The sequence below is a fragment of the Camelus dromedarius genome, chromosome 11, assembly GCF_036321535.1.
Source record: "Camelus dromedarius isolate mCamDro1 chromosome 11, mCamDro1.pat, whole genome shotgun sequence".
Classification (NCBI taxonomy): Eukaryota; Metazoa; Chordata; class Mammalia; order Artiodactyla; family Camelidae; genus Camelus; species Camelus dromedarius.
The window spans coordinates 18446508-18470588 of NC_087446.1; the positions used below are offsets into that span (position 1 = coordinate 18446508).

General features: G+C 35.8%; 1 protein-coding gene across 5 annotated transcripts in view; it reads left to right on the forward strand.

Annotated features, from left to right (window-relative positions):
* Positions 1-24081, forward strand: part of NAV3 (neuron navigator 3) — a 730605-nt gene that overhangs the window by 425504 nt on the left and 281020 nt on the right. The gene's annotated exons all lie outside the window — the stretch shown is intronic.

Sequence of the window (24081 nt, forward strand, 5' to 3'; positions counted from 1 at the left end):
ACCTGTATATGACAGTGTCAGAAATGTATCTTCCGCCAGGCACTCCCTTCTCGTACGCTTGTTTTTGATTAGTGCACATGGCATCATTCCAGACATCTCATCTTGAATTCCTAGTCTCATTTCTGGTGACATAGCTTGCTATCTCACATTCCATAGTTTGCTGGAAATTGGAGATTTTTGCTTCTGTATTACTGCTTGGATTTCTCCCCTTATGCACATCCTCATGCTTTGGCCCTTGTTAAGTTTTCTGTCAATTATTGTAATAAATCCAAATCGGTCTCTTCTCCTCTGGTTCTCCACCACATTCACTCAGCATGTTCACCATCCTGCTTAGGGGGATAAAAAAAAAAAAAGTTAGTTACTTCTCAAGTCTTAACAGTTTTTTCATTCAGGCATTTCAGTCTCCTAGTTGTTGTCACCTCTTCCATGATAGGCCTATCCAGCTACTGTATGTCTCCTTCTTGGGTGTCCCAACTTTTTCAGACTATTTCATCTCACTGCTCTTTTTTTTTTTATAGACATATAGTTGCTATACAATATTATATAAGTTACAGATGTACAGTATAGTGAGTCACAATTTTAAAGGTTATACTTCATTTATAGTTATGATAAAATATTGTCTCCATTCCTCATGCTGTACAATAGATCCTTGTAGCCCATTTTATACCTAATGCTTTGTACCTCGTACACCCCCACTCCTATGTTGCCCCTCCTATTTCCCCCTCCCCTTTTGTTACTGGTAAACACCAATTTGTTCTCTGTATCTGTGAGTCTGCTTTATTGTTATATACACTAGCTTGTTGTATATTTTTAGATTCTACGTATAAGTGTTGTCATATAGTATTTGTCTTTCTCCGTCTGGCTTATTTCACTTAGCATAATCCCCTCCAACTCCATCCCTGTTGCCGCAAATAGCAACATTTTGTTCTTTTTAATGGCTTAGTAGTATTCCTGTGTGTGTGTGTGTGTGTGTGTGTGTGTGTGTGTGTACACATATATATACCACGCCTTCTTTATCATTTGTATGTTTATAAACACTTAGGTCACTTTCATATCTTGGCTATTGTAAATAATACTGCTATGAACATTGAGGTGCATGAATCTCTTTGAATTAGTGTTTTTGGCTTTTTGGGGGTATATACCCAGGAGTGGAATTGCTGGGTCATATGGTAGTTCTATTTTTAGTTTATTGAGAAACCTTCATACTGTTCTCCACAAGGGCTGCACCATTTTACATCCCCAGCAACGGTGTGCGAGGGTTCCCTTTTCTCCGCATCCTCACTGTTTGGTTTTTTTTGTTCTTTTTGATGATGGCCTTTCTGACAGGTATGAGGTGATATCTCATTGTGGTCTTAACAGATAAATAACTTGAGTTACAGATGCCACGTCAGATACATTTTTAAATTCCGCCATGACATCTCAAGGACTTACATTTTCTCTAGCTATCTTTCATTCTGATTTCTTACTTTCCTTGAATTTTCTAGCGTCTCTCTTCATACAGATTTATTTTTCCATTTTTCCTGGGTTTTCACCCAAGTGAGAAAGAGAGTCACTTTGCTCTGGAAACTTTACTTAAGAATCTGCAGATTAAGATTTAGAGTATTTTACCTTGTCACAGTTCAGCAAGTAACATACGGTTGAGCATTAGACATCCCAGTTCATGAAAGTTCCTTGGCCATACCTACCACTGACAACTGGCTTTCACTTTTTAATCCCCAGCCTCCTTTCAACTTAATCTGCCATCTAGCTTTTACCTCTGTTCTCATTTCTAACTTCTTTCCAGACTTGAGCTTGCTCAACTCTTTCTTCTTAGATTATCTGTGCAAACCCAAGATCCTTTTTATATTGCTATAGAAAACAGTTAATTTTTTGAGCATCTATCTTATCCTTTATAAGAAATTTCTCATGTTATTCTTACAATGTGTCGAAGAAGGCATTGTTATCCACATTAATAGAGAAGTAAACTGAGGCTTGGATAAAGTGGGAGACACTTATAAGATCAGACGGTTAACTAATAGTAAAGAAATCCAGAACTTGAAACTAGGTTTGTCTCTACAAAGCCTATTTTGGTCTTTTACATACTCTCTTCATGATATACTTGCAGTATTTTTTCTAGTTACACCCTTTCCTCCAAATTTTACCTACTTTTATAGACTTACTTTGAAAGTCAAAGAAAGGAATAACTAAATTGTTAAAAGGAAGGAAAGTTTACATCCAGTTGGGGAAATATAAAGAAAATTCTTGAAAGAATAGTGGCATTTGTGTACATGGTAGAATGGATGTCTGTTTAATGTTCTTACCCTACTAGTTGTAAGGACAATCAAGATAGAGCTTATTTCTTACTATTTTGTTCATAAGTGTTAACACTAATGCTTTGAAAACAGAAGAACTCAAAAGCATTAAATGAAATTTAAAAAAAAAAAAACAAGTTGTGATATAGACAAGCAAATATGTTGTGGGTAATATTGCTAATGAGGACAATTATTTTGTAGGATTTTAGGTTTGAGAAAAATCCTATCTGGTTGAAACATTCAAAAAAAAAAAAACTTTATCAAGTAGTTGGAATTTAATGGGCAGATAGGACTCAGATGTAGAGAGGAAAAAGCATTCTTTTGAGTGGAAAGCTTCATAGAAGAATACCCAGTGAGAAACCATCAAAGTTTGAACAGACTATTCATGAAAATGAACAGTTTGGGGTCAGATTATAGGTGTAGGCAGACTTCGTGAGGAAGGCTGTAATGTAAAAATGAGACAAAATTACACTGTCAATGACATTTAAGAGAAATCCTAGCAGAAAGGGACTAGTATTAACTAATGTTTATGGAGGCTTGCTATATGCCATGTGCTGGATCAAGCCCTTCATAGAGTATCCCATTCAGTCCTCACAATAGCCTTATGATCTAGACACTGTTATTATCCCCATTTTACAGATGAAGAAACTGAGGCTGAGGGTAAATTACTTGCCAGTAGCTTAGTGTGGTAGAATATGGATTTAAACTAAGACTGTGTGACATTACCCTTAGCCAATACACAACACTGCATCAGTGAAGAGTTCTGCTGCTGCCAGGGGGAGAGATGAAGGGCTATTGGTTGACTTGACTTCTATACATATATTGGTAAGGTTTGTTTTAAGTATTTAATAGTATTGCTAGTGAGTTGCAAATAAATGATAAGTGCACCCAAATGCCTAGCATGATCAGGGGAAGACAATTAAGTTGATCCATGCTCTCTACCGAACTGTTTGAATAACAGAAATAAAGAAAAGAAACCCTATGACAGAAATATATAGCAGCAGATGTCAGTGAAGTAGATGGCTGGCGCTGGCCTCCAGCTGTTTCCTTCATGGAGAAGATGCCTGATTGCTGAGGACTGTTGACACTCCTGTGGGCTTGCTCGCATGGTAGCACTTCCAGAGCTGGCCAGGCCCACAGCTGCAGAGGTCAGCCCTCAGGTCTCTGGATGATTCTGCCTGCTCTCCCTGTTTCTGCTGTGCTTGCACATTTACTTATTTGCATTTAAAGAAACATGATTTCTTTTTCTCATCCATGCTCCCAAGTTTCATAGTTAAGCTGTTAGTGGCTGTTTTAATTGTTTTTGCCTTCGTGGTGGCACTGGTGTGAAGAATGTTGTAATAATCCTTGAATTTTAATGGTTTCTCTGTTGGCGGAAGACTCAGGTTGTCAGTATCATACATTTATTTTCCTTAAGTAACGATTTGTAGAAATGTGCAATCTGGTACTATCATCTATTATTTTAGTGTGTGCTTTACAGAGTCTTCAAAGAGTTATATTTAATGCTTTCAACTGTGAACTTACCAAAGATTCGGGTAGAAATTCTATTTGATTAAATGTTGACAATCTCATACAACTTTTAAACTGTTCTTCTGCTAGTGTCAGTATTAAGTGTGTATTTGATGCCAATTGGCTAAACATATTCTTCTTAGTTTCTTCCTTTCCAGTATTATAGAAAATTTTTCTTCCCTATAATAAAAAGGAAGGCACCAAATATATATTTTTATGGAAATATAAAATCAATAGGTACATCATTAATTTTTGAACAATTAATTGTTTCATGGTTGGTATTTATGTTATCACATCTCTAACAATTACTCTGTCAATCTTGAACCTAAAATATTAGGTGGTATAATTAAAAGAACATTCAATTGGGAGCTCGAAGAGCTAAACTTCTGCTAGATTTTGAAAAGGTCAGTCAGTTAAACTCTCTAAACTTCAATCTCTATATCTGTTTTTAAAAAAAAATGAAAGAGGAATGAAGACAGTCACTCTTGATAAAATTTTTCTAAGGGTGATCTTTTCATTATTTATTCCCTTTCTTTTTCCTGATTTTGTCCTATCCGTTACCACCTTTCTCATATTTTTTTCAATCCCTTCCTCTCCGTTGGATCCTTTGGACCAAGACTTTTCAACCTTGTCACATTTTGGACCTGATAATGCTGTGTTGTGGAGGAGCAGTCTTACTATTGCAGAATATTCAGCGTCATCCCTGCCATTATCTACTACATGCCGGTAGCATTCTCCAGTTGTGACCACCAAAAATGTCTCCACATGTTGTGAAGTGTATCTATGAGGAAGGCAAAATCAGACTCAGTTGAGAAACACTGCTTTAGGATCAGCTTCGAAAAATGCTCAGATCTTTACTGTTTTTAATAATAATAATTTCCTTCCACTTGCTTCAGATGATCACACCATCTTTCTAACTTTGCAGATACCATTTCTCTAGAGAGTGGCTTGTGTCCATTGCCACTATTGCAAGCTTTACACTTGCTTTGCTTTTCTTGATTTCTGACTTCTGTTTTCCTGGAGGTTTACCAGTGACTTTTAAAAAGATCTCTCTTCTCGGTTAACACTTACCTCCTGTTTCCATCCTGTTTGCAGGATTTGACATTTGCTGACCCCAGTTCTCATTTTGGAATGCTCCAATATTTACTAACAAAGTGACCCTGGAAGTCATTTAATACTTAAGCCTCAGCCTCCTTATCTATAAAATGAAGAGAGTAATATAAACTAACCATATAAAATTGTTGTGAAGAATAAATGAGATATTGCCTATAAACTCTTTGTCAACAGTGTGCCTAGTACACAGTGGGTGGTCAACTTATTACCTGTTATAACACTATAAAAATATCTAATAGTTTAATTCAAAAATTAGTAATACTAAGAATTGGTAGTAGATCAAAGGAGACACTGATTAATTTTCCATATATGGGTAAAGTAACATTTCAACCATGTTTTCAAGAATGAATTTGTTTAGTCAGGTAAATATGGAAGAAAGAACATCTTAGATAGAATAGCATTTACCAAAATAGGAAACGCTGTGCTGTGTTTGGAAAACTACAAATTAATTCACCAATCCTAGAAAGTAGGATGAAAAATAAGAGAGGTGAATTTGAGGTGAGGCAACAGGAAGATGGCATTAAATGCCCAGTAAGGAGTTTGGACTTATTCTGTAGAGGATGGGGGAAGGATGCAAAAGTGACTTGAGTAAGTCTATTTCTTTTAAAGCTGGGGATGGAATGAAATATGGAAAGATCCAGTAAAAGGAGAGTTCAAAAATACAGGTGAAAATGAGAATGTAATGAAGCAAACTTTTGTCTAAGACACCAAGCTCAAGAGCAATGAAAGAGGGACAAATCTAGTCAAGAAGCTGTAGATGTTTGGATTAACTTATTAATTATCAGCAAATCACTAAATTCTACGTCTTGAGGGATAAGCACATTTTTTCTTTAAACAAACACTTGCAGTTTATTTGGAAAAGATAATCTGTGAACTTGGTACTAAGTGGCAATGAAAACTAATGATAGTCACTAATACTTTTTGAGTACCTACCGCATGTTGGATGCTATGCCCAATTTATTGTTATTCCCATTAAAGATATGTAGAAATGAGCTCAGAGAGGTGCTAGGGTAGGGTGGGAATTCCACCCTTGGTCTCTTTGACTCTGAAGTCCTGTCCTTTCTTCTCAGTCTCCCTCTCTGTCTCTCTCTCACACAACAATTTACAAACCACAGTCAAAATCATTGCTACTCTTTCCTCTTTTTGTGGGTTCTGAGTCACATAGTGAGAAAACAAAACTGAATTCTTGCAGGAGTGCTGAATGAATCTCTGACAAATTTCCTTTGAAATCTCCTTTCTCTCCAGCCTTTATTTACCATTGCTCCATTTTTTGCTATAAGAAGTGCTTTTCTTTGGATTCCTAGTCACCAGAGCCAGTAGAGAAACTCAGTATCTGTGGGAGAGATCATTAATTGGACACATGGCACAATTTCTTTACTGTTCCCAGAAAATGGAATGATTTGTTAAAAAGTGTTGCAATTCTGCCTGGAGATAAAGTCACCAGATCAGAGGGCAGTGGCAAAAATTTACCTAATTTCTCCAATAAAGTAATGATACAATCTCCATCAAAGAGAAAACCCAAAGAAACAAAACAACAGGCCATCTCTTGTTGCTGTATTTTGATGTTGTAAAGGACTCTTTTGTAAAACTGAAAACCTGAGGTGGCGGGTTCACTATCTCCCACTGCGACATGTGTTAGAGTAAATTTTGTAAATGATCAAAATGGCATTGTGTTAGTTCTGGTAATGCTGACTTCTCTAACAGCTAACCTTAAGTCTCAGCAGCTTAACACAAGAGTTTGTTTTTTGTAATTTTGTCTATTCCAGATAATCAGGGGTTGACAAACTATGGTCCATAGGTCAAATCTGGGTTGGCACCCAATTTTATTAAGTAAAATTTTATTGGAACACAGCCGTGATGTTGGGTTTTTGTTGTTGTTGTCTGTGGCTGTTTTTGTGCTATAACAGCAGAGTAGAGTAATTATAACAGACTGTGTGGCCTGAAATATTTACTGTCTGGTCCTTTATAGAAAGTTTTCTGACACTGGGTTATGGTGATTCAGGAAATCAGATTTATTTTTAGCTTGTGGTTTCATCACCCACCTCTAGCTAACCATCAGTGAAGGAGAAAATGGAGGATTGCATGAGAGACTTGTACCATTTCCACTCAGTTCTCTTGGTCAGAACTCAGTCGTATGGTGATACCTAATCTCTTGAAAGGCTAGGAAGTATAATCCAGCTGTGTGCCCAGAAATGGTTTGGTGAACTATTAGCCAGAATTTAGTTTGCCAGTGACTACTTACTTAGTCAGATGTTCAACATTTAGCAAAAAATTATCATATTGAAAATATTCTAAGGTGCCCAGAAGTGTCTTTCAGATTGTCAAAAAGTTGTCTTAAATTCTAAGGACTTGTCTTTAAGAGCAAAACGTTGAATGAGTGGAGGATCATAATCATATTCAAATTACTAAATGAACAGAAAGAAAATATCTTGTAGTTAAGTCTGCTTTTAAAAAACAGACCAGGCCCACCTACACATACGTATCATTAAAAAAAGCTCGCTGTGGTCTCAGGACGCCTCGGGATACTTCCCACTTTATGATTTTGCTAACCACCTTCAATTTCTCCTGTTCCAACCTGCCGATCCAAACTTACATCCTAAAAGCACCGCTCTCCTGGGCCTGTGCCCTTGTTTCTATTTGCTTCAGTGCTCAGCTAGTAATGTTCTTCTCTTGCTGGACCTGGAAACTTTCCATCAAGCTGGGAGCCAGAAAGGCCAAGAGAGTGTCAGATCTGAATTCTCCAAGTGAAGTTTAAACTATCGGGCTGGAGTTGGGCGTCACAGCAGGAAGGAGGCATTTGCTGGCTTCTCAATGTCACGTGGGTGGCAGCATGGTTATGTGAAGGAGCATCTGCTCCCTTGGCCTGGAGACACCACGTAGCTTCTGTCGGCACGTTGCAAATTGGTTCCAAAGGGAACCTAGTGAGAAGGTATGAATGGGTCATTGGCAAACCCACCACTCGTATTGAGGGAAGCAACTCATAGTACAGTCCTTTCAGACCTCGGTAAGCAAATACAAAGAATGGTGCAAAAAACAACCTCTTTTTGAATGCTTGGTAAATTTCTAGTGACTTAATTGGTCTTTAGATTTTGTTGTGCAACTGGGATTGTCATCAAGTTTCTACTTCTCTTTGACGGTGTTTACTGTTTAGCTTTAACATGGATCAATTTCGACTGCTCACGTTTTAGACTCTAAAAAATACGCAAATAATACACATTTCTCTTTATTGCCCCCGAATGCTTACATTTTTAATCTTGCCATGCCTTTTTTTTTTTTTTTTGACTTTTTGCTGAATTTCTATGGAGCGATATTTTTGCCAGAACCTTTTATGTTATTATTTTGACCCATATATTTCTTGGATTCTGTTTTACATTTCCTTTCCCCTCAAACCATCTGCTTTTTATAGCTGTTTCTTCCTTCCTTTGGCTGGCTTTTTGATATCCACACTTGTGTGTTGCCTTCTTCCACTGAGCACAAACTTTATCATCTCCAACAATGTGTTCTCTCTGCTCTTTTCCTCTGACTCAGGCCAGATCTAATGTATTCTAAAAGGTTGCCATGTCACAAGTGTAAATCCCTTCAGTTTCCACTTCTGTGTCTACATCATGGATCATAGGTGACTTTTCTTATCTTTATCAATCAGTCTGTCATCAATTATTTATTGTATACTTACCATCTACAAGGCGATGTGTGTGTATGTGTGTGTGTGTGCACGCACATGTATGTGTATGAAAGCTCACTTTAACATGATAGGCTTTATGGGAAATACACTTGCAACACCTGGGACTATTTTTAGGAATTTATTGTTTTTGGCAACATTAAGTTGCTGTTTAATATACCTAGAAATATCAGAAACAATTATAATTCAGATTTTTAAATATCATAACTTTTATTATGCATTTGGGATATGTTTTATTTCAAACAAGTTTTTTTCTTTTGTATCTTTTGTTCTTTTTTTAATTAATGTTTTGGAGGGAGGTAATTAGGTTTATTTATTCATTCATTTGTTTTTAATGGCGGTACTGGGTATTAAACCCAGAACCTCTTGCATGCTAAGCATGTACTCTGTCACTGAGCTATACCCTCCCCCTTCAAACAGGTTTATTCTTTCCAGTTGTGACCATTGAAAATGTCCCCAGACATTGCCTGTCCCCTGATGGAGGAGAAATTGCCCTCAGTTTAGAACCACTGATTTAAATTATTTTTCATTTGAAAAAAGGATTTAGTAGAACTTAAAAAAATGTGCAACATATAAGATTTCAAAGCACGTGCAAATAAAATAGGATTGTAAGAAGAAAAGAACAATAGAATAAGATAAAGCTAGAAGAAAGGCTGCTGTATGAAGTTTGTGCTGTGATGTCTTGCATAGTTGCTAGAAGTCATCTAGACATTGGGATCTGAACTTTGGAGCTGCGAATACATAAGGGTTAAGCGAGTGATGTTGTACTCAGTGCCCAAAGCATGAGCTGTTATTTCCTTATGAAGTTTACATCTTTATCTGCTTCTAGATGTGCAAGAAATATTTCCTGGGGGCATACAGAAACATTGCTATGTAATTTAAATAACAATTTTGTTGATAACATTCTTATTACAGATTTTACTTACTGTTTTCTCCCCTTACCCCTACCTTCTATAAGGAAACATTAAAATTTTTAAAGAAATTATGAAGTCTGCATAGGGTGACCAGCTGTAGTGATTTTCCCAAAACTGTCCTCACTCTAGCACTGAAATTCTTATTTTGGGAATCTCTCAGTCCAGGGGCACCCTGGGGTACTGGGTCACCCTAATTCTGAACCAGATTTTCTTATTTTTCTCTTTAATTTTATTTCACTTTTGTCAAATTATTCTTATCTTATAGTAGTTGAAAATATATTTTAAACTTATCCATTTTAAAGTACAACCTCATTTCATTAAGGATTCGTTGTCAGATATGGGTAGCTTTCTAGTTCGATTTAACAGAACATGTCCTTTCTTGAATGACACTTATCCTAATTAGAAGTAGTTTTTCTGTGGAAGTGCTAGTTATTCAAAGAAGAATGATTCCTTTTTTCAAGGTTCAAATATTTACATCTGCTCCTTCCTTAGCCATACCATTGTAACTAGCGTTGGCAATAATGAATGTCCTGTTCTTTCCTTTTGTGCAAAAGACTCATAGGTGTCAATAAAACAAGCATACTTAGTTCCCTGAGTTCATCAGGTAGTTTCCAACATCAGTCCTACAGATCCTGAGTTGAATTTAGAGATATCTTGAGATTGGTTTGTTTTCTCTACGCCGTCAGAAACTACACACAAAAACAAGACTTTCCTTTTGCTTCAGCAGCTTGCTTCTCCATAAGACAGACAGGATGTGGTCTGGGAGAAAGTCCACACTTTAACAATAGACCATTGACAAAATGTTTGGGAAGTACAAAGAGGGAGAGAGCATCTGTCTTCACCCCGAATTATCAGAGGCATTTGTGTGTGTGTGTGAGAATCTTAGGTTTCAGAAAAATGTTTTTTAAGGTCACGCATTCTCCCTCTCTGTTTTTATTGGATAAGGAAAGTTGCCTTCAAGATAACAGCACATTTTCAATTCAGGCGAGGATTTGCATCACCCTTTGTCTGGTTATCCCAGGCAGAAAATGAATTCCCTCGGGCACTAAACACATTTTGTTTAGCTATTAGGTATGGGTCTGTGTGAAGCAAGCTGAGAGAATTAAAAGAATGAGAAGATAAAAATCCAGCTGAAAGATAACACTGCAGAGGTTTCAACAGGAAAGAAGTCCTTGTAGGCAGAGAGTGGCCCAGATGCTGACATTATCTGCAACTCATTCTGCATGAAATATGAGAAAAGATGCTACTGGAATTATGGGTATCACCACACTGGTATATCCCTTTCTCTTCCGCAGCCTTCATCGAATAAATAGTAATTACATTTTAATTACATTTAATATTTTAAGGAGTTGCAAGATCGTCTTTGACATCTCATCCCTGTGTTCATTCAGCTGCATTTGTAGCTCATTTCAGCTTCCAGAGGAAAGTTCTTCAATATACTACCCAATCACAATGTTGGCTTGGATGAACGTATCCAGTTGGTGCAGCTGCCATTAAATTGAAAGGAGAGATAGAGTGAGTTCCAACGTCTGCCTTGTCTTTTGCTTTCTTCCTTTCAAATGCAGTTGTGTAAAACTTTTGTTCAAATGTCTAACCACCTGGATCCTCTCATGGACGTGTCGCTGACTCTCTAGAGGACTTGGCAGTGGGCACTTCCTGTTGTGCAGCAGGCTTTCATTTACAGGACATCTGTAATACCACCACATGAATAGTCATAAGAGCAAAAAGAGCCTTCTAATAAACGTGGTAAAACTTCAGAGCACATTCTAGAGACAGGGGAAAGTGCCCCAAAGCAGATGTGATTTAAGATGAGTAAGACATAAGTCAAGGTGCCGGTCTTTTACTCTCTACCAGAAAACAACACTTGGATTTCCTGGCAATGCAATTATGTAATGACTGTGGTTTCTTTCTGTAAACTGTGTCTCAGACAAGGAGGAAGAAGGCACCAAGTGGATTGTGTAACTTTATAAATAGAAACAGCCATGTTAAAATAACAGGACAGCTCTGAGTTAAGCCAGTGGATTTTGCTACTAGCTGCAAAGCTAGGTTACTGAATGAATATAAGATCCATTCTGTGGAATAATTTCTCAGGTTTGCCTAAACATGCTTAACGGGAAAAAAATCAGTGAGAAGTTCTTACCCTCCTTCCATTGTACTCCAAGTGTTTTAGTCAAAGTAAATCAAAACCTTTCTCTGCTGCAAATAGTCAAGTTGGAAACATACAGGAACTTTGTCCTCTACTACAAAAAAATAAATCATGAGCTCAGACCATTTTCAATACCACCATAATTTACTAAACCCTTGGAACAGTTTATCCTAGGAGTGGCATAAAGAATCAAGAGATGCCTACCTTTTTATCTGTCGAGCAAAATGTAGGCTGTGTTTGCCATGTGTTCTGGGGCACTCGAGGATTTAAATTTCACTGCCGTCCTTTATTTTAGAGGGCAGAACCCAGGTAAACGGAGATAAATTTCCTTAAGAAAGACTGAAACCATCAGTCTTCTCAGCGTGATTCCATTCAGTTCGATACATATTCCAAAAAAGAGGTTGTGCTGGGTTTGCCAGTTCACTGAGGTTTATAGATCATAAGTTTTGAATCTCTCAGGAATGATTGTATAATAGCAGTGTTTTCTTTGATTTTTGTGGCTATAAAAGTGATACTAGTTCTTCCTAGACACTGTTGACAAATTAATCTTCCCTAACACAGCTGGGAATCTTGGCATTCGTTCAAAGTTCTCCTTAATCTGATTGAAATGAAGCTTTTCATTTAAACTCTTACTTTAAGGAGGGACATATTTGATTCATGTTTGTATCCCCTGAGATCCTTCACACAATGTCTTGTGTGCAATAAGAATTTAAACATATTTGTTGAATTTTAAAAATTAATAATGATTTTTGTAAATTTTTTTGACCCATGATTTGCCTCATGGTGCCTTTGTTTCAAAAAGAGCTATCCTAGAACTTATTCATGATTGCTTGAGTATCAATATTGGTTCCACTACTTTGGTATATTTCTGCCATTTCAGTGATTCAAGGTCAAAATCTCCATAATTTTTACTTGAATATAGTGTACTAGTCCATCTTGAATGAATGGTTTCATATGTCTCTAAATCTGTCTCATCAAATGTAGAATATGAATAGTGGAAGGGATAGTGGAGGGTCTTCTAATACAAGTACCTCTTTTTTGGACATTAGTAAAATTAAGACCCAGCAAATGGAAATGGACCATCTTAAAGCCAGATCATCTTAAAAAATGAATATACAAGTCATGACCTGAGTGTTCCATTTTTTGTTAACTATTATTTAGGTTACTCTAAGAAACTTGCTTGGGAAATGAATATGACTTTATCATCAAATCCAATACTCATTGTTTCATAGAAAGCCAGCCATAGCTTTGTGCTGGAGAATCAGTAAGGAGATGGAATATCCTCCAGGCATGGTTTAACTCCTAAAATAACCTTGGCATTCTTTGATTTCCTCATCAGCTAGAACATAATTGGTGAGGTCACTCTATTCAGTAACCATGGCCATGCTCTATCACCAGGGTAGGTTTATGGGTGTTAATACAGTTTTCCTTGTCTAGGGTGATATATGATCTGGACCATCCTGTAAGTAATCACAGGTCCATTGTAGTGTAGTAAATTCAACCAAGTGCATTGTAATATATACGTTTGACGTAAAGGGCTTTAAGATACACGACTTGTCTGGTGGATAAGATAATATAATTCAGTATTTTCTGTAACATACCTCTTCTTGCTCTCAAATCTCCATTTCTGCTGATGTTGGTAGAAAAGGAGATTGGTAAGGATGGGAGAAACCTAAATTAGACTCCTCCTTATTTGTTCATTTAGGAAAGCCTCCATTAGAATAAATATTTAGTAATTTGAGGGTCAGACTTTTTGTCAGTGCTGTTTTCCTTCCTCCATGAGGTTTCTCTCCTCTTTTCTCATTTACAGAATGCCATCATTTGCTAGATGGACACAGTGTGTTTAGGGAAGTTTGGTGTGTATTCAAGGTACCAGCAGATGGAGTGAGAATGACTCTCTTGGTTGCTTGCAACCATTGGAATCCTTGCTGTTCTGTGCGGCAATAGCCCCATACAGCTTGGTCCCTGGGCATGCAATGCCACTTTCTGCTAAGATTTGGGCATTAGGTCCTATGTGGACACCAGCCGCTGGTAACCATTGCCTCACTTCTGCATCTGCCTCAACCTAATACCAGCTCTCTTTGGGCACACTAGTCCTCTCTGCCCTTTTGCATACCCCCAGTGGGATAGACAGAAACTCTGGATTCACATACATCAGGAATGCTATCTCTAGCCCTATCTGCCTAACCCTGTCCAGCTGCCATTTCCCCTCTACTGGGGCTGTCAATATTGGCAAGGGGCACTCTGCATTTTAGCCCTCCCAGCTACCACATGGGAAGTGGATCACAAGTCCTCTAGCTGTCACCATGATCTTCAGCCTGTCTGGGAATTTTTCTTATCCAACAGTCCATCCTGGGACTACCCCCCAAGCTACGAGATTCTATCTCGAATCCTAATCCTAGTGGTGTCTTTCTTTAGACATACCCCTTCTGAATCTCCTTGCTTCTTTCCTGCTGTTTGAACTTTTTAAAATTCTCACCATCACGTTTAGCCTCTCTGAAAATATCTCCCGCATCCTGTGCATTATGTTTTATACCACAACTCTGTGTTCTGGTTCTCAAGGGCTTTCATTTTGGTAGGTGAAAGGAGGTTTTTGCAATCTGGATAATACTTCCTCATTCAATGAATCCTAACTTTCGAGGCTGTTTTGTCATTTACAGTGTTAGTTTCAGGTGTACAGCAAAGCGATTCAGTTAACATATACATACATATAGATACTTTTTTCTTTTCAGATTCTTTTTCATAAAAGTATGCTATTTTAATATCTCAAAAATATACCCCCTCCTACATAAATACAATGAATATATATTATGATTTGGTGAAATTCACACCATACCATTTTTTTTTCTAGAATGTTGAAAACATATTCTAATTCTGGACTCAATGTCTATTATATACTTCATAAAAGACTACTAATAGTAGTTATTAATGAAAAACACTATTTGAGATATAAAATCAAATATATGTAATATATCAGCTACTCTTCAATATACACACATACACGTATATATTCATTTGCTAAAACATGCAGAATTACTCACTGTATAAAATAGAGATAATCTTATTTCTATTTTAAAAAATTAATGTCAACTTTATTTTACATGAAGTAAGACAGTGAAATTCTCACTTTAATGTCAGGCTCCTTCTATGTTAGCATGTTTGTTAGTTTGACAGGATCCTTCTAATGACCAGGCGTTAGGGTCTCACAAGATCTACCTGTTTTCTTATACTAAGGTAAAAGGGCCTCTCTGGAACTTCTGTTTCCTGATTCTAGTTCATTAATGTATCCTTTTATTCACTTATTTATTCAGCAGGCATCATATGAGTCCTGTCACATCCCAGACTTGATTAGGTTTCAGGGACACAGAGATGAATAAAAGCCCTGAGTATCTCAGAGCTGGCTTTGGGAAGCCAGCATACTAAAAGGCATGAGAGCTCATAGTCTTGTGAGGTGGAAGAAAAATTAAAATATTTCACCTTCTCGTCCTCCCTTCTGAGCAGAGGCCTTCAACTATTCCACATGTCATATGGGTTCTGGACTCTTTAACGCCCTGGCTCTTTTTCTTTAGATATGGCCTAATTAGTTACTGACATCTTTACATTGAAAAATTAACAGAAAGCAGTGGTTCATGATGTATTACCAGCAAACAGACTGGGTTTCATTAGTTCCTACAACTGGAAGGCAGCCCGTTTCTGCTGTTTCAGCCTAAACCAGCTTTATCGTCCTTTCGGCAGTGCTCATATTATTTGCAAATACTAAACGACTAGTCTTGAATTTGAATAAATCTGAATAAATCCCATAGATCTTATTCTTGTGATTATTTTTGACTCAAGTGTCCTCTGACATTTTCAGTTAATTTATGGATACACAACAAAATTGCTTGTCATTATAAACTGTTTTCCAAGAATATATCATCATGTAGGGCCATATTTGTTTTATATAAAGGTAAGTGAAAAGATTAAGATATAAAGTTTTTATGATGGTTGTAACCCAATTATGTGTCTGTGTGTCTCTATATGTGTGTTTGGATAATAACATGTAGTTTTAAACCCAGCTGTGCTAATTTCCAATTTTCTCACCAGTCATGTTAGTTATTCCTGCTATCTTTTCTTAATCTTTAAATTGAAAGGAATGCCACCAGAATCTTTTAAGTCTAGGAATCTATTACTTACAAATACTGATAAGTACATCCTTTGGGGTGTTCTCTAAAAATATTCAGTAGGTAATAGTATGTTAATCATCATTCTTTAATTGTATTTATCTAAATTTTTGTGAAATTATCCAACTGTTCTATTGTATAGCCTGAATTTCAGGGTTTTTTTTTTTTTTTTTTTTTTTGCTAGAAGTAGTAAAATCATTATCAAAAATCTGCTAAATTTAAAATATCTATGTCTTTGTTATTCCCTTGATTTCCAACTTAGTAACTCTGTCACAAAATGAAAGAAGGTTATTTGATAGAATCTATTCTTAGTGAATCTATGCTATCCCTAAGGGGCATTACATTGTTTTTCACATTTCTCATAAGGTCTATGCCTAATGACTTCCTGATATACTATAAAAATTCTACATGGCGTTGTAGCTTCTCTTATCACAAAGTGGGGTGTGGGACTCTGTTTACCCCCGTTTCGAATCTGGGCTGGCCTTGAAATTTACTTCTAGCAGTAGGATGTAGTTAAAGAGACACTGTAAGAAAGCTGAGTCTAGTAGTTTTCCCACTTGCTGCTCTTGATAACCCTAGGTGAGTAAGCCTGGGCTAGCCCAGTGGATACTGAATAGCACATGACCCAGGTCCCCAGCCAACAGCTCACTAATGCCAAACGCATGAATGAGTCATCAAGTACCAGCTCACTGCAGATACTGCATCAAGTACCGAAGGAACTGCTCAGCTGGGTTCAGCCCAAATTGTCAGCCTACAGTATCACGAGTTAAAAAATGGTTGTTGAGTCAATTCACTAAATTTTGGGCAATGTATTTTATAGCACATGTGAAGTGATACTGATGTGCACTGGATCATCATCATAATATCATAAAGTTTATTTCCATGTAAGTTTTATTATTAACATTTCTTTTTCCTATACTTTTTGGAATATTAATATTTTCACATTAATGTAATTTTCCAGAAATTTATTTTATCCTGCACATATGACATGGATTACGAAGGGATGCTTTGTAATTCTTTTTAGCAGTGGATATACATTAGGATGTTTTAGGTCCCTCCTGTTCTCTGTTAGGGAAAAATAGGGCTTGCAGATCTTGCAGTTCTATTCACTAGAGCATTATTTGTTCTTGTTACTGGTAGGTTTTAAGTCTGAGTATAAATACTAGTTTATGAAATGATAATGACAGGGTGAGATTAAGAGAAAATATTAATAAATTGCTCAGAAGTTATGAAAGCTGGCTGTTGGCATTTTCTGAGCCCTAAGGGCAATGTTGTCACACAGAAGGCCCACCCAAAATTTGTTTTATTCTCAAGTATAAAGATACACATTGGAAATCTAGATTTATTTCAATTAAGACTGAATTGGTTTAACTCAATCTCTTAATTAAGGTTTTTAGGTCCAAAATAATTGAAAAATATTCTCTTGGAAAATTTTATAGTGGAAAGAATATCACAGAGTTTTGAATTGATATAATAAAAAAAAACATAAAATCTTTACTATTATTTTATAATTTGGAGGAATATATAACAGTAAAATATTAAGTTGAAAAGAAGAAAAATAGAGTTAATTATCTGCTCTCTTTTCTAAATAACATTAAATATTTGAACATCAGGGAGTGGCTTTGTAAAAAATCTTCCCCAGACATTATGGAATTATGCACTTTAAAATTTGAATAGTTTGAGTTGAAAATAAGAAATGATAGTTCCTGAAAATAAGATTGTACAGATCTTAAAGTGGATTTACATTTTTATACTTACTTTGGACAATGAAGGATAAGAATGATTGAATTCTGATTCTTTAGAGTTCAATTAGCATTATCAGATATTTAAAACTATTTTCTGGCTTTGCACTGAATACATCTTTAACTTTTATTTTAAACAAATGCATCCATTTTCATAATCTGAAAAATGAGATACTAATTAAGGGAAATTCAAACCTACATGTTTCTGATAAATTTGGGGAGGAATTCAAGCATGGAGGTTGGAACCAGACAGTTTTACATACAAATTCCAGCTCTGCCACTTACAAAGAGAGTATCCTTGAATATATCATTTAACCTCTCTGTGTTCCATATTTTTCATTTTTTGTTTTTTGTTTTTTTTTTTTTCTAAAATGGAGATTGGAATATGACCTTCCTGGAGTTTTTGTAAGGGTTAGATATCTTTTTACAGTGCCTGGAATAAATTAAGCCTTTAATAAATAAGAACTATTATTATATACTCTAAGATTTTGTTTCAGTTTTCTTTGACCATGTGATAATTGTGCAAATTTATTTTTCAGTAGTGATGGTTGCATGGAATAGGAAATTTGCAACAAAAATTTTTCAAAAATATTATAAGTCTCATTAATTCAGCAACTAAAATCAAAATATAATCAATTCTATTATCTTCAAATATTCAGCAATTCTTGTAATGATGGATTTTAAATGAAATAATTTTGATTTCTAATGGTTCCTTTTGTCTGAATTTTAAACCATTATCTTTAATTTTATATGACATTTCTTGGATTTTTTGAAGGATAAGAAAAAACAAAACAAAACAAGGTTTTGGAAAAAGTCTGTCTTGAATAATCTTTTCCTTAAAGTAGCTAATCATATTTAAGTGTTCTTGCAAAGAATGTAATTAAATACTTAGGTATAAAACCATGTCTTAAAACTGGGGATAATACAAATGTGTATTATGAAGATGTACTATTTAGATGGAAAATGATCCCCACCATGAAGTCTTATATTTACAATGCCATGGAGTTGGTTATGTTTTTATGACACAAAGTAGATGTTTTGTTATTGCTGTTTTGTTTGCTTATTTTTTAATTTTTATTTTTTAGTATCTTTGTAATGACAGAGACTACATGGGTGAACAAATTCACATTAGGTACCAAATGTTATCTATGCATTTTGCCAAGAAGAAAAATACATTTTGCATTTGAGACAAAATACAATCCATATTTATTTCATGGGTTTAGGAATTTCAAGGGGTCACTTCTATAGGAGAGTTCCAAGGGAGTTAGGAATCTGGCCTGTGAGTTTTACTTTTGGCAGTGGCTTCTGAAATAAAACACAATAGGTTATAATTTTTCAAAAAGTTATCCATCATTCACATTGTAAAGCACATGGCAATGTTTTAAGCTCTGGAGTATGGCTTGAAAAATTCACTATTCATGGGAGGTGGAAAACATGAAAAGAAAATGAAAATGGGAGGCAGGGGGTTTAGGGGGGATTGGGTTCCATGTGGAAGAATTTGACTCAAAATACATATGTTCCAGGAAATGTTTTGGGAGGACTGTGTTGTTAATTAAGATTTCCATAGGTTCAGCCATACCTCAGGTTCTCAGAAACATCATGTGCACGGCCACCATGTGCAAGTTAATATCTGAGACGCCAGCTGTTTACATACACAATTGATTTACCAGGAGAATTGGTGAGAAAGCAGCTCTGTTGAAGACAGATTGGGAACTCACAGCCATATTTTATTACCACTATCTCATTGTGGTTTTTCACACTGTGGGAATTCTGCTTCCAGAACTGGGGGAGCCTCTTTACTTTCATTTCAGTCTGACCACTTTTCTTCAGGGAAAGCAAAAGCTCACAAATCAAAAGTTTGCTCACGTTGAACCCCAGGAAAATATTTAAGAGGAAAACCCTGCTACATAAGCCTGCTTATCCATGTAACAATAGCCGCTCTACCCAAACCCAAACCAATCCAAACGAAATCTTACAAAATCTCATTAAGTGTACAACTGCATGTGCTGTGCTTAGCAGAGGAGTTGGCCTGGATAATTCTGTTATGGTTTCCTGCTGAGAGAGATGCAGACTTCTTTACCCCAATCTAGGATCATCAACCTTTGTGTTGATTGAGCAGCGTTACAAGTTGGCGGGTATTTCTTCTAGTGTTTTTTCGTAACAACTATAGAAAGTGTAGCTCTTTACTCTAGTTTTAGATGAGTAAGTGTGCACCTTTCACAATACAATGGTTTCAGTCACCCCATCCAAGAATGAGAAGTAGAAATCTTCACAACTGGTTGAGAACTCTCTTAAGTCTTTTAGAGAGGAGGATCAAATTTCAGTTTAGCTGATTTTTTTTTTAATTCATAACACTCTTACCATATCTTATTATACACATAACCTTTCCTTGGAATACAGTTATGTTCCCAAGTTGCAACACTAGAAATTACATTGTTAAGACCCTGGAAACTGTTATTGCAAATATGTCTCAGAAACAATTTACTACATAACTCCAGTCTTCAAATCATTCAGTTTTGTCTAAGAGAAATATGTAGTTCCTTGAGATATGTCTTTTGGCCCCCAGGGCAAAGGTTTATGACAGAGTTAGTAATTTTTCAGACTTAAGGAAAATCAGATGGGGCTCTCTTAGAAGAACATTTTTGGGTGATCACAAAGACGAAATTGATAACCTCTTTTGCTGTATCTCTCTGATATTCAAGAAAATATATTAAATGGTAACTTCGCCCTGAATTTGAACTCTGACATGCCTCATCATTCTTGTATTTCCCTTTTCCTTCTCTTGCTCACACTGTTGCCTTTTTCTTTATTTTTATACTTAATTCTATTTCATCATAAGTCGAATCAACTTCTACTAACAAGTGAAGCACATTGAAAATATTTCCCTGTTTATTAAAAAGAATGTGGTTGATCTACATGTACTGATAATGAATTAGACTCAAGATACGTTAAGTGGAAAAGGTAGAGTGCAGAACATGGTGAGTAGGATGCTTCCATTTTTGTAATCAAATATACAAAATACATGTATATATTCATGTGTATTTTTATGAGCATATCAGCTCTGGAAGAATACATAAGAAAATAGTAATAATGATTGCCTCCAGGGAGGGAAGGGAAACTGAGAAGCTTGGAGCTCAAGGGTAGTAATGATCTTACTTTAGTTATGTATAACAATATAATATACACATAATTCTACATATATATACATACAATACATATGTACAAGTAAGTATATATGCACTTATGTATATAAAATTATACATATAAACATACAGACGCACATAGATATACACTTTGTATTTAAACTTCTATTATGCACATTATTTAAAATCAAAGAATATTAAAATGTTGCTGAGATATAAAAAAATAATTGCTAAATCCTTTTCATCCCTGAATTAGAAATAGCCATTTCCAAAATAGTACTACATGACAGCAGACAATCATGAGTATTCAAAACAAAACAGCAACCAAAAAAACACTTATGTTTATTTTTCAGGTTGCTAGACAATATTTCTCTTTTGGTAATATTTTCTGGGTATTGGGCATGCATTGTGATTATTCGATAAAGCATTGTTACTTTGGGTTTGGAATAATTGGCATCATTTTATCTGAATAAAATACAGCACTCCCAAGTCTGTATTTGACATTTAAATGGAATGAAGTTAGTTTTTACTGTCAAAATATGAGGTGCAGATGTGAGTGCCTAAAGTCATGTTTAAAATTGTAAATAGAGCTCCATAGGGGTTTCAAATTGAATGGGAGGGGATGCTGGCAGTGTCTCATACAATATGAATGGCAATGAACTTAGCATTTCAGTAATTCTGTCATGTTGCTTTAATTGGCCTGTAAAAGGGAAATAAAGGGCTTGAGGATCAAAACTTTTCTTTAAAGAATGGATAGATGTGATCATTTTGGTCTGAGTGATTTGGCTATATGGTACAATATTTATTTGATGTATGTTTGTGAAGAAATGACGAAGTCGCATTTGAAAGCAGAGCATTGGTCATTCCCACTCATTCTTTTCCTGATCACAGAGACATTTGTTTCTAGGCATTGATGTGCTATAACCATGGTTGTCTCTTATGTAGTAGAAATAAAATTAGCAAGTGATTGCAAAATCATATAGCCCTGTGGTATTTACAGGGTCATGATTGATTAAAATATTTCTTGGCTTAAAAAATAGGAACTCAAATTTTATTTCTTTTTTTTTTCTGTCATTTTGTGTGGATGATTATATGCATTCATCTGCATGAAACTTTTTTACTTAACTAAGACTAACAATAAGTTTTGTGACTTTTTGTCCAGTTTTGTTATCATATAGTATTGGTCATGATTAGAGGGGACAATATTTAATGGGTTCAAGTCATAGCATTTACATTCTGGTCAAATGCTAAGAAATCTGGAGTGATGGTCTAATGAAACCAGCTTGTATGTCCTCTTAAGAGCTCATTAAGAAATGCTTCAACATTGCAAGTGGACTTCATATTGTATCCTGATAAAAAGCAGATAGTTAAATAACAAATGAAATATGATCCCCTGAACCCCCCGGATATTTACAACCTGCTACATAAGCAATAGGATGCTGTCGACTGAAATAAATGCACAACCTAAAAGTTGAGAGTTATGTTTTATTTGGTAGACATTTTTGAGGACTCGAACCCCTTCGAGCCCGGGGTTACAGCCTCTCAGATCGCTCTGAGGGACTGCTCCGAAGAGGTAGCGGAGGAGCTAGGATATATAGGAGCTTTACAACAAAGACCAGGTAGTTGGAACAGTAAAGATTATTTGTTAACTAAAGAAAACCAGGCATCTCAAGTTAAACAATTTAATGCTTTTCTATGTATGGGAGGAAGCAAACATTTGGGCTCACTGAATTCATTCCTTTGACAAGCACCTAGCTATCTAGGGCCAGTATCCTGTCCTTTCTTATTCTGAGTCCCCTCAGAGTGCACCACTGTGAGTGGCTGCAGAGGCTGGGCTGCAGGCTTGTCTTCACTGGGGGGGTGGGGGCAGCCGCTGATGACTTGATGGCTTCAGCATTCTTTGTTCACTGATATGGTTTGCAGTATTTTTGTTCACAATGCCTAAGTTGGATTTTCTAGTACCTCTGGCCAGATATCATGGAAGCCAGTTTGGCTTTAAACTGTTGAGATTGGGGAGGGGTTAAATTATGGGGGAAAAAAAAATTCAGAAATCTTAGAAGAGACAATAAAACTTCTGAAATCTTAAATAATTTTCCTGAAGTATGTTTGTTGGTCTATATTCTATGACATATTATGTTTAAATTCCATTATTCTACAAATGAAGTTTATTATTTTGAGCCATTAGAAAAATAGTCACTCCTTTCCAAGGCTAATATCAATGTGAACAAACATTATGTAGGATTTCAGTCATTTTTTATTAATTGATACAAATTGTTGGTCAAAGAGTAATTTAAAATATACAGTCAAAGGTCAAGAAGGAATTCCATACACAAAAAAGGTACATTTCTGCTGTCTCATTTCTGAAATGTTTTCTAATTTTTCCAGTGGATAATGTTCTGATGATTGTTGTTTTAAATAATAGGCAAATACAGCTCTTCTGAGGTTTCTCCAGATGTGGGATACACATTAAAATGAATTGTTTCTATTCATGGGTCTATGGAGGAGGACTGAATAAAGTAACAGTCTATTAATTTTCTTTTTTGTATCATTAAAATAATGTTTTTTAAATGCTTTCAAGTTAAGTGTATAGAAAAGAGCAGTTCATCAGTTGTCCCCAAAGAGCCTTCTGAACAAAGGAAAATTTGATGTGACATTTTAATTACCTAAAGTTTAATGATAAAGATAATGAGGTTTCTTGCCTTCCTTGAATCAGTTCTGCTTGTCAGCAAGATGAATTTGTTTCCAGTTTTGTAATGCCAAAGGGTTTTGGGGGGAGGTGAACAGAAAGTTGGCGAATCAACTGAAAATGATGCTGAATTCGCTCTGGCCAGCCTGGGGAATCTGTTGAATAATTTGAGTGTTTACTTTGGCTTGATTTTCTGTTTTGAGATGGAACCAAACAAGAAAATGTATTAAATTCATAATCTTTCCTGTAATCCTTCCTAGCAAGGTCCAATGAGGGTACCAAGCAAATGATAACAAAAAAAAATTATTTTAAAAAGACAGCATCATTATTCTCCTTTTGTTTGAATCCATCAAATAAATGAAAGCCCACAGGGAAAGTATGGTTTCATTGGTGGCGATATGTGACCTTTTTAAAAAACATTATTTTGAGTAAATGATGCCTTATCTAATGTTTCCATATGAATCAGGCAGGACTTTCTTGGATGAAGCAGCTATTTATTTTAGGAATTGAATGGGGACAGGATGAAGGAGGATACTGTCACACTCAATTTTGAAGGTCATGAAACCTTCACCTTCCTTTTTCTCTCATCTTAAAAAGAGAAAGAAAGAAAAAAAAAACAGGGCTAAAGTATTCCATTTCTTTATTTCTATCATATTAAACACTGCATGTTACCATTCTGAGCTCCCTTTCTTCTTGGT